The 8,531-nt window shown below is 41.6% G+C and overlaps 1 long non-coding RNA gene across 1 annotated transcript; it reads left to right on the forward strand.

Annotated features, from left to right (window-relative positions):
• The first annotated feature begins 622 nt into the window (after nucleotides 1-622).
• Nucleotides 623-5,785, forward strand: LOC110368752. The gene is made up of 3 exons (XR_002428369.2): nucleotides 623-747; nucleotides 1,404-1,712; nucleotides 4,953-5,785. It is a non-coding gene; the product is annotated as an uncharacterized LOC110368752 (long non-coding RNA).
• The last annotated feature ends 2,746 nt before the right edge of the window (nucleotides 5,786-8,531 follow it).

Genomic DNA, 8,531 nt, shown 5'->3' on the forward strand with positions numbered 1-8,531 from the left:
CTCGGAATAGAAAGAGGAAATCATAAAGGCTGCCCCGTCACTTACCTCATGGGACAAAGGTCATCATCAATTAACACTTTGATCTGCTCAAGAGACTGAACAATGGAAAGGAGGTTTTATGAGAAAATGAAACCAACATACTTGCTGTTTTATTCTAATGTAGATGTTATTACATTCAGAACATTTGATCAATAAACATTAGGAACAAGAAGGTAAAAAGCTAACATTAATATCTCATGTTCTAAAAATGGTTATTAGGTTCCATGCTTTCATTGTTCTAACGAGATGACATTTTATAATGTCACGCCTTTATGGGAGGGTGATAAAAAAGGGTATTAAAAGGCAACATCTGCTACCTTGACAGACACGTTCACAACATCTCAGGTGAGTATCGCTCCTCTCCTCTCTAAATTTAACACATTTTTTATAATCAGTTCCTACATTTTCAGCTTTTTCTCCTAATAGTTACTATTTTGAGGTCTGCTACAGTACCATAGGACGGGAATTTACCTTTATTTAATGTTTAAAAATGAATGTGCTTTATCACAGAAGCTGAAGCATTCCCAGTTGATCCTAAGGTGAAAAATGCTGTTTCCAAATGAACTAGTTCCTTTTATTTATGCTTAGGTGTCTCCAACAGGACAGAAGATCAAGACTAAACCCAGAAATTTCTGGTTCTGTTGCTTGGTTTCTTCAACACAATGAGAGCTAATCTGTTTGTCGCTGCACTCTGCCTCCTGGGTACAGGTAAAAATGACAGAAAATATTTTTACTTAAGTTCTTAAATTTAAACTCCTTAAATTATGTAATTTAAGAACTTTGAAGCTTCTAAATTGTCACTTTTTTGGTTCCCCAAACAATGCCCGAAAGAGGCGGATATTGAAAGGAAACAATTACTGTAATGTGTTATGATAAAAAAAAAATATAAAATAATTATTAAAATGTCAAAATATTTCATAACCTTCAGCCACAGATAAAAAAAATCAGTTATTCTTCTTTTTGCCAGCAGTACCGTGAATCTCTCAGATGACCTAGTTGATCATTGTTTTAAACTTAGCGGAACTGGAGGGATTTATAGGAAGACACTGTGGCCATAAGTATTGCAACGGTGGCAGTCTGCAGGGATCCACCAAGCTGTTTAACTTTTAGTTACACTGAATCATAAAAGATATTTTAAAACCTGACGTTTTTAATTTCTTATGGTCAGGAAAAAGACGGAACGTAATCTAAAACTAACATGACTACTGGAGTCTTTCCATTTAGTCCATGAGCTGCTGGACAAAACGTTTTAGCCACATTGATTTTATAATTTATACCACGTCATTAAAATATTAACGAACGTCTCAGTGAGTGTTTTCATCACTCTGGTTTAATCCTTTTCTCCTTTGCTTTAATCGTTACAGTAATCCTGTGCCAAGCGGACACAACACTAACTTCAACTCCTATCACCTCATCTACTACATCCACTGGTACACCCAGTACAGACTCAACTGGTGCACCCAGTACAGCCTCAACTGGTGCACCTGGATCAACCTCAACTGGTGCACCTGGATCAACCTCAACTGGTGCACCTGGATCAACCTCAACAGGTGCACCCGCTTCAGCAGCCACCAGTGGACCAGGACCGACTGAGGAACCTTCATCGGGAGGACTGTCAGGAGGAGCGATAGCAGGCATCACAATAGGCACGATTGCTGGGGTCGGCTTATTGGGTGAGTATCACGAATTTATAAAAATAATAACACAACCACAGCTTTCTGGTCCTCAGTGTCACCTATTATCTGTGAACATGAAACATATTGGCCCCTTGATGTTGAAGCGGGAGTGATATTAAGGCAACTATGTCCATTCATCTATCCAGTTGGCTAGAGGTAAAGTCAAGACAGGTCACCAGTCCATCACAGGGGAAAACAGACAATGAAAGCAACACTCACAATGAAGACTGACAGAAGCCGGAGAATAGCTACATTTAGAAAAACAGGCCACTAAGACTTTCAAGGAAGTCTTATGACTGCCTAGTGCATACAAACTGAGGATAACTGCAGAAATTGAGAATTTGCATCTATTAAATTGGATTTAACAATAATACGATCCAATTTCTTTCAGGAACTGTGTTGCTGCCATGACCATAAAACTCTGTAATCTAAACTCTGATAACCTGATAGCGTTTGGGGTCAGGTTTCTTCCTGAGGTTGATCAAAGAAAAGAAAATGAAAGAGAATAACTGGAAAATGTGGCAATTTATGATCTCACTAAGACAAATGGCTCTGTTAGCATATTCCCAAACAGCCCAACAAGCGGTTTAGCATTCAAGGATAGTAACTTCTCCAGTAAAGACTAAGGACTAATTCACAACTAATGTTTTGTGCAACAAATACATCTTTTTCTCACCATAATTTGAGCTGTTCACAACCTTGACACCAACTGCATTAGTGACAAAGCGTAACTTCTCGCTGAAGGATTTAATTATTTTACAGTTTAATGAAGGAAGCTACAGGGAGCTATTAGCTTGTTTTGCTGAGAAGTGATAGCCTAGTCACTGAGCAGCAAGTAAACCCTACTACACAGCAAATTTGGTGGTAATTCAAGTCTTAGGGAGTTGAATTAACACTTTCAAAGTGTCTATATTGGTCCACTCTAGATTGAGTTAAAATAACACTTTTGAAAGTGTTGAACAATTAACACTGTGATGGAGTTAAAACAACACCCTCAATAGTTGATATTTAACACACGTCAGTGTTTAATTTACCTAACATCGGTGTGTAATGTCAAAAGCTAACACTATTGTTGTGTTAATTTACTCTAAATAAGGTTCAAAATATATTAACTCAATGGAAAGTGTTAAATGTACCTCAACATAGAAATCAGAATTTTTTTTTAATACAACTGGTAGTCAATCCCCACATTCATATCTAAAAACAAAGACGCCATTTGAATTTACAAACAAAATTGCACAAGTTGCAGTTTGAATCCATTTGTATTTTAAACAAGCATACCGCATAAAACAGCACTGGCTTTTCTACAATAAATGTCACACAATTTGACAATGTGGCACAATGTATGTTTTTTCACACATCTCATCAGAAAACTGCTTGTCATAGGGCCTGTAATAAACCAAGTCTTTAACTGGAAAAACAGAAAATGAATATGCTCTCTCATTGATACAGTTTTTGTTCTGGCAACTGGGGCCCAGTTAAATGGAGTCTGTGATTTTTTCGGAAGTTTCCTAAAGTCTCTTTTTGAATAACTGCGTTAGACAGTCTTAAGCCGGGCGTACACTGTACGAGTTTTTCAGTCGTGGTACTTATATACATCTCAAACTGTGCGAGGGAACCGCGGGGTTTAAAAGTTCACCGCTCACGATCTGTGCGGCGCGACGCTCGGACGAGACCGGACTGCTCACACTGTACGTCGTGTCCCCTCTGGGACCGCTCACTGTGGGGACAGAGGCAGGCGAGCGACGGTAGGTGACAGGGACCCAGAGCAGGGGTTCGAGCCCAGCTCTGGCGAAGCCCGCAGGAGGCACCGGGCGTCAGGGGAACGGAGGGGAGAGAGGAGGGACGAGACGCACCGGCGGCCGCGCGGCACGGCAGGTCGCCCGGCCCGCCCCCCCCCAACAAGCGGAGGAGTGCCGAAACAGGCGGCCAGCGCGTTGCGGACCGCGGAGGAATGCCGAAACAGGCGGCCAGCGCGTTGCGGACCGCGGAGGAGTGCCGAAACAGGCGGCCAGCGCGTTGCGGACCGCGGAGGAGTGCCGAAACAGGCGGCCAGCGCGTTGCGCGGACCGGACGGCTCGCCCTCCCCAACACCGGCCGGAGGTTGCTTCAGGGACGCCCGCTTCCCTCCCTCCGCTGGCGGGGACGGAGAGGAGGGGAGGGCGCCCCCTCGTAGCTCTGCTTGAACAGCAGGATGCGCTCACGAAAACCTCACGACAGCCGACTGAATTTCAAACATGTTTGATTTTCACCGATCGTCCGATTCCTGATCTGGAGGTAGTCGTGAGAAGCCAGTCCCCCCTCCTCCCCCCCTCTACGATCAAGCTGAAATTCAGCCGATTCAAAAAATGCTCGCACGACTGAAGAATCGGCCCGAAAAGGGGAAAAACTCGTACAGTGTACGCCCGGCTTTAGCTTGCTCTTTCGCTCCTCAGGGGGATTGTGTGAAAATAAATCTCCCAAATCCACTCTGACATTAATTCATTCTATTCTGAGACTTTCTTCTTCTTCTCATAAACTTGAACGTGGTTCACTTCTTGCGACTCACAGCCATGTTTAAAGTCTAAGGTGAGAGCAACGAACGGAGCTACAATTAACGGCTAACTGCTAAGCTAACCGCTAAGCTAGCTGCTAAGCTGACTAGATATGTAAACACTAGAAGTACGCAGCCAGCAAGCGGAAACTAACAAGGAACGATTACGCACACTGAAGTTATGTGAGCGTGTCAGAATGATGGCATGTGGGACAACCAGTAGATAAGGTGATAAACCCAGAACCTGAGGGACAGAGGGGGGGGAAGGCAGGAACAAAACTCTGACCAATCCCTGCTATTCGGACCGAACAGTAGGGATTGGTCAGAGCTTTTACAGGCCTACAGCTTTTACAGAGATCTATTTTTTACCTTCTTTTTCTGAATACATAATGTATTGACTATTTTCAGCATGGAAGGACAATTTCACCCAGTATAAGTGTTTCTGACCAGGATTGCCAACTATAGCTTTAAGGAAATAAGCATTTACTTAATCATTAGTTTCACTTCTAAAGGAGCTTCTTCGCTGTTATGGAACAAAATAATGTATTCAGGTTAAATGCCAGTATTTTAGATGTTGTCTTTGTTATCATGTTTATCATAAAATGGTAACACTGAGGATTAAAGAAATAAATGTCTTTATTGTGAGATCTACTGGATGTCACACTTTTCATCAAAGATCAACTCTTCTTTGACATTTATTTCAGGTGGTGGTATCTACGGTCTGCTGAAGTACACTAACAAAATCTGAGGCTAACACCATCCAAACGAACACTTCAAGCTTCAGTAAAATCAAAAGGACATGTATTAAAATATATTATATGGTTAAATTCTTAAACTGTAAAACCTGATTATTTTAACAAGTGATTATTTAAAAAAAATGTTTGATACTTTGAACGTGCCATGACCACAAAACTGTGTAATCTAAACTTCTCTGATAATTTGACCATTGGGGTCAGGTTTCTAGCTGACTTTGATCAATGAAAAGAAAATGAAGGAGAACAACTGGAAAATGTGGCAATTTATGATGTAACTAAGAATGTTACGGATATTCCCAAACAGCCCAACAAACTGTTTAGCATTGAGTGATAGTAAGTTCTCCAGTAAAGACTAAGGGCTGATTCACAACTAATGTTTTGTACCACAAATACATCTTTTTCACAATCTTGACACCAACTACAGAACGTGACTTCTCGCTGAAGGATATGATTATTTTATAGTTTACAACAAAAACATGTTTGTAGGTTAAAGCAAATAGGTTTTTAATGGGTACAATACACATTTAAACATTGTTAAGTCTTGCTTTGCCAACCATTTATCTCATACCATTTATGTGTATGTATCTATAATTTTTTGACTAGTTCCAAATTAAAATGGTCATATTCTGAAGTTGTTGAAAACATTTACTTGTGCTTTTAGACAATGAAGTTTAATGTGTTCTATGTATTTGTTTCAATGATGTTTAGTAAGGGCTGTTTAGATTACACTTTCAGCTGAAGAAGAAGATGTGCCTCAATTCTGCATAAATTGATTAAAATAAAAATATTTTTTTCCAAAGGCTTCAAAAGACTTATTATTGATTACTGTTTTATCTATTATTTTTCTGTTAAATGAAAATCCAGAGAGGTTTTTACTCTCTGGATTCCTGGCTATGCAGGACCAAAGCATCACCATATTACCAGCAGACAAAGGAAGATGCACTGTGGTCTTCAACACTTCAGACAACCAGGACAAAATTCTCACTCTACTGAGTGACACCACCATATATATGTCTTTGTAAAGGGATCCTACCAACTCCTGCAAGAAAATCACTGACTACCTCCAGCAACTAGAAAAAGACAAGATAATCAATCGCTCATCTTATTATAGATTATATCCAGGGGAAGACATTCCATGCTTATATGTTCACAAAGAAGGAACACCACTCAGACCCATTGTCAGCAGCATTAATACAGTAACATATAACATTGCTAAACAGCTTGCTAGTATTTTAGCCCCCCTGGTGGGAAACACACCACATTACATAGAAAACTCCAGAGACTTTGCAAACAAAGTCAAACATTTAAAGATGGCACCAGGAGAAACTCTGGTGTCCTTCAATGTCACTTTACTTTTCACTTGCATACCTACATCAGAGGCAGTAGAAACAGTCAGGAAACGTCTTCAACAAGACAGTGACCTAAACAACAGGACTAATTTCACTCTAGACCACACAAAAAACTCGGTGGACAACAACATCAAGTTTACCAGAGAAGATGCCAATGACAACAAGCTACCTTTTCTGGACTGTTTGGTGAGCATGGAATGAGATGGAAACCTCAACATTCAAGTATACACTCACTTTATTAGGTACCCCATGCTAGTAACGGGTTGGACCCCCTTTTGCCTTCAGAACTACCTCAATTCTTCGTGGCATAGATTCAACAAGGTGCTGGAAGCATTTCTCAGGGAGTTTGGTCCATATTGACATGATGGCATCACACAGTTGCCGCAGATTTGTCGGCTGCACATCCATGATGCGAATCTCCCGTTCCACCACATCCCAAAGATGCTCTATTGGATTGAGATCTGGTGACTGTGGAGGCCATTTGAGTACAGCGAACTCATTGTCATGTTCAAGAAACCAGTCTGAGATGATTCCAGCTTTATGACATGGCGCATTATCCTGCTGAAAGTAGCCATCAGAAGTTGGGAACATTGTGGTCATAAAGGGATGGACATGGTCAGCAACAATACTCAGGTAGGCTGTGGCGTTGCAACGATGCTCAATTGGTACCAAGGGGCCCAAAGAGTGCCAAGAAAATATTCCCCACACCATGACACCACCACCACCAGCCTGAACCGTTGATACAAGGCAGGATGGATCCATGCTTTCATGTTGTAGACGCCAAATTCTGACCTTTTTCGGACCATTCTCTGTAAACCCTAGAGATGGTTGTGCGTGAAAATCCCAGTAGATTAGCAGTTTCTGAAATACTCAGACCAGCCCTTCTGGCACCAACAATCATGCGACGTTCAAAGTCACTCAAATCACCTTTCTTCCCCATACTGATGCTCGGTTTGAACTGCAGGAGATTCTCTTGACCATGTCTACATGCCTAAATGCACTGAGTTGCCGCCATGTGATTGGCTGCTTAGAAATTAAGTGTTAACAAGCAGTTGGACAGGTGTACCTAATAAAGTGGCCGGTGAGTGTATAGTGTTGTGGGAAATATCAGTAGTTGTTATAGTAATCAGGCATTTTTGTGGAAAGTAATAAGAGGTACTTCTGGCCTCTAAACTGAGGCAGAAAACACACAACTCACAGGATGTTTGCTATAAGGTCTCAAAGCTATTTTATACTTCTTGAGGTCATCTGGCTTGACCCCTGATAGGACATTTTGGGTACAAAATCAGCCGTACTGCATGAAAACTTTGAGAGAAGAGCCTCCTTGTTTTGAGAGCAGATAGAACCTGGAGACACAGTGTCTGGGTGGACTCCCGGGTGGGTGCCGGCTCATACCTGGCGGCTGCTTTGCAGTACCTGGCCCCACGGGGGTCGTTCAGAGCTCCCGCCGGTGGGCGGGGCGCCCCTGGGGCCTCGGGGCCCTGGGGCCCATGGCCGGTGCCACTTCAGCGTAGCTGGCTGCCGGCGGAGCCCACGGGCTCGCACCCGCGGCTCCTGGACTATTTAGATAAAAAACAAAGACAAAACAAAAGTGGTTCATCATCATCAGACTAATTCAGTGAATCCTGTTCACTGCAGATCTGGAACATGGAATGGCGATAAATTAGCTTAACTAATTTAGAACGACATTTGGTATGTTTCAATCCATTCACAATTCGAATCCTGAGTTCAACAAAACATTATTTGAGATGAAATAACATTTTGTTTGAGTTAAAGAACCAAAGTTCACCTTTAAGAACATGGGATGAGCTTAGATTAGCTTCACTAATTCAGAATAACATTTGGCATGTTTTCAACCCATTCACAATGCAAATCCTGAGTTACACAAAACATTATTTGAGGAAATAACATTTTAAAGAATGATTTTCTCGGTAAGAAACTGGAAACTTTATGAACGCTCAATTTTATTAATGCGATTCTACCTCCGGGAGCTAGGGGTCGCTGCAGTGATTGGTAGCAAAAATCGGTTACTCCTAAAGCTAAACAAAACGCGTTTAAATTGACATTAATATTCCATATTAATGCAGTAATAACGCTCATAGCACTATTGATCGATGGCGGAGCGAAACGGAGAAATCTTTATGTTTAAAACGGCTTTTGTTCAATAACCGGAAATCGG

Source organism: Fundulus heteroclitus, chromosome 11 (genome assembly GCF_011125445.2).
Source record: "Fundulus heteroclitus isolate FHET01 chromosome 11, MU-UCD_Fhet_4.1, whole genome shotgun sequence".
In the NCBI taxonomy this organism is placed as follows: Eukaryota; Metazoa; Chordata; class Actinopteri; order Cyprinodontiformes; family Fundulidae; genus Fundulus; species Fundulus heteroclitus.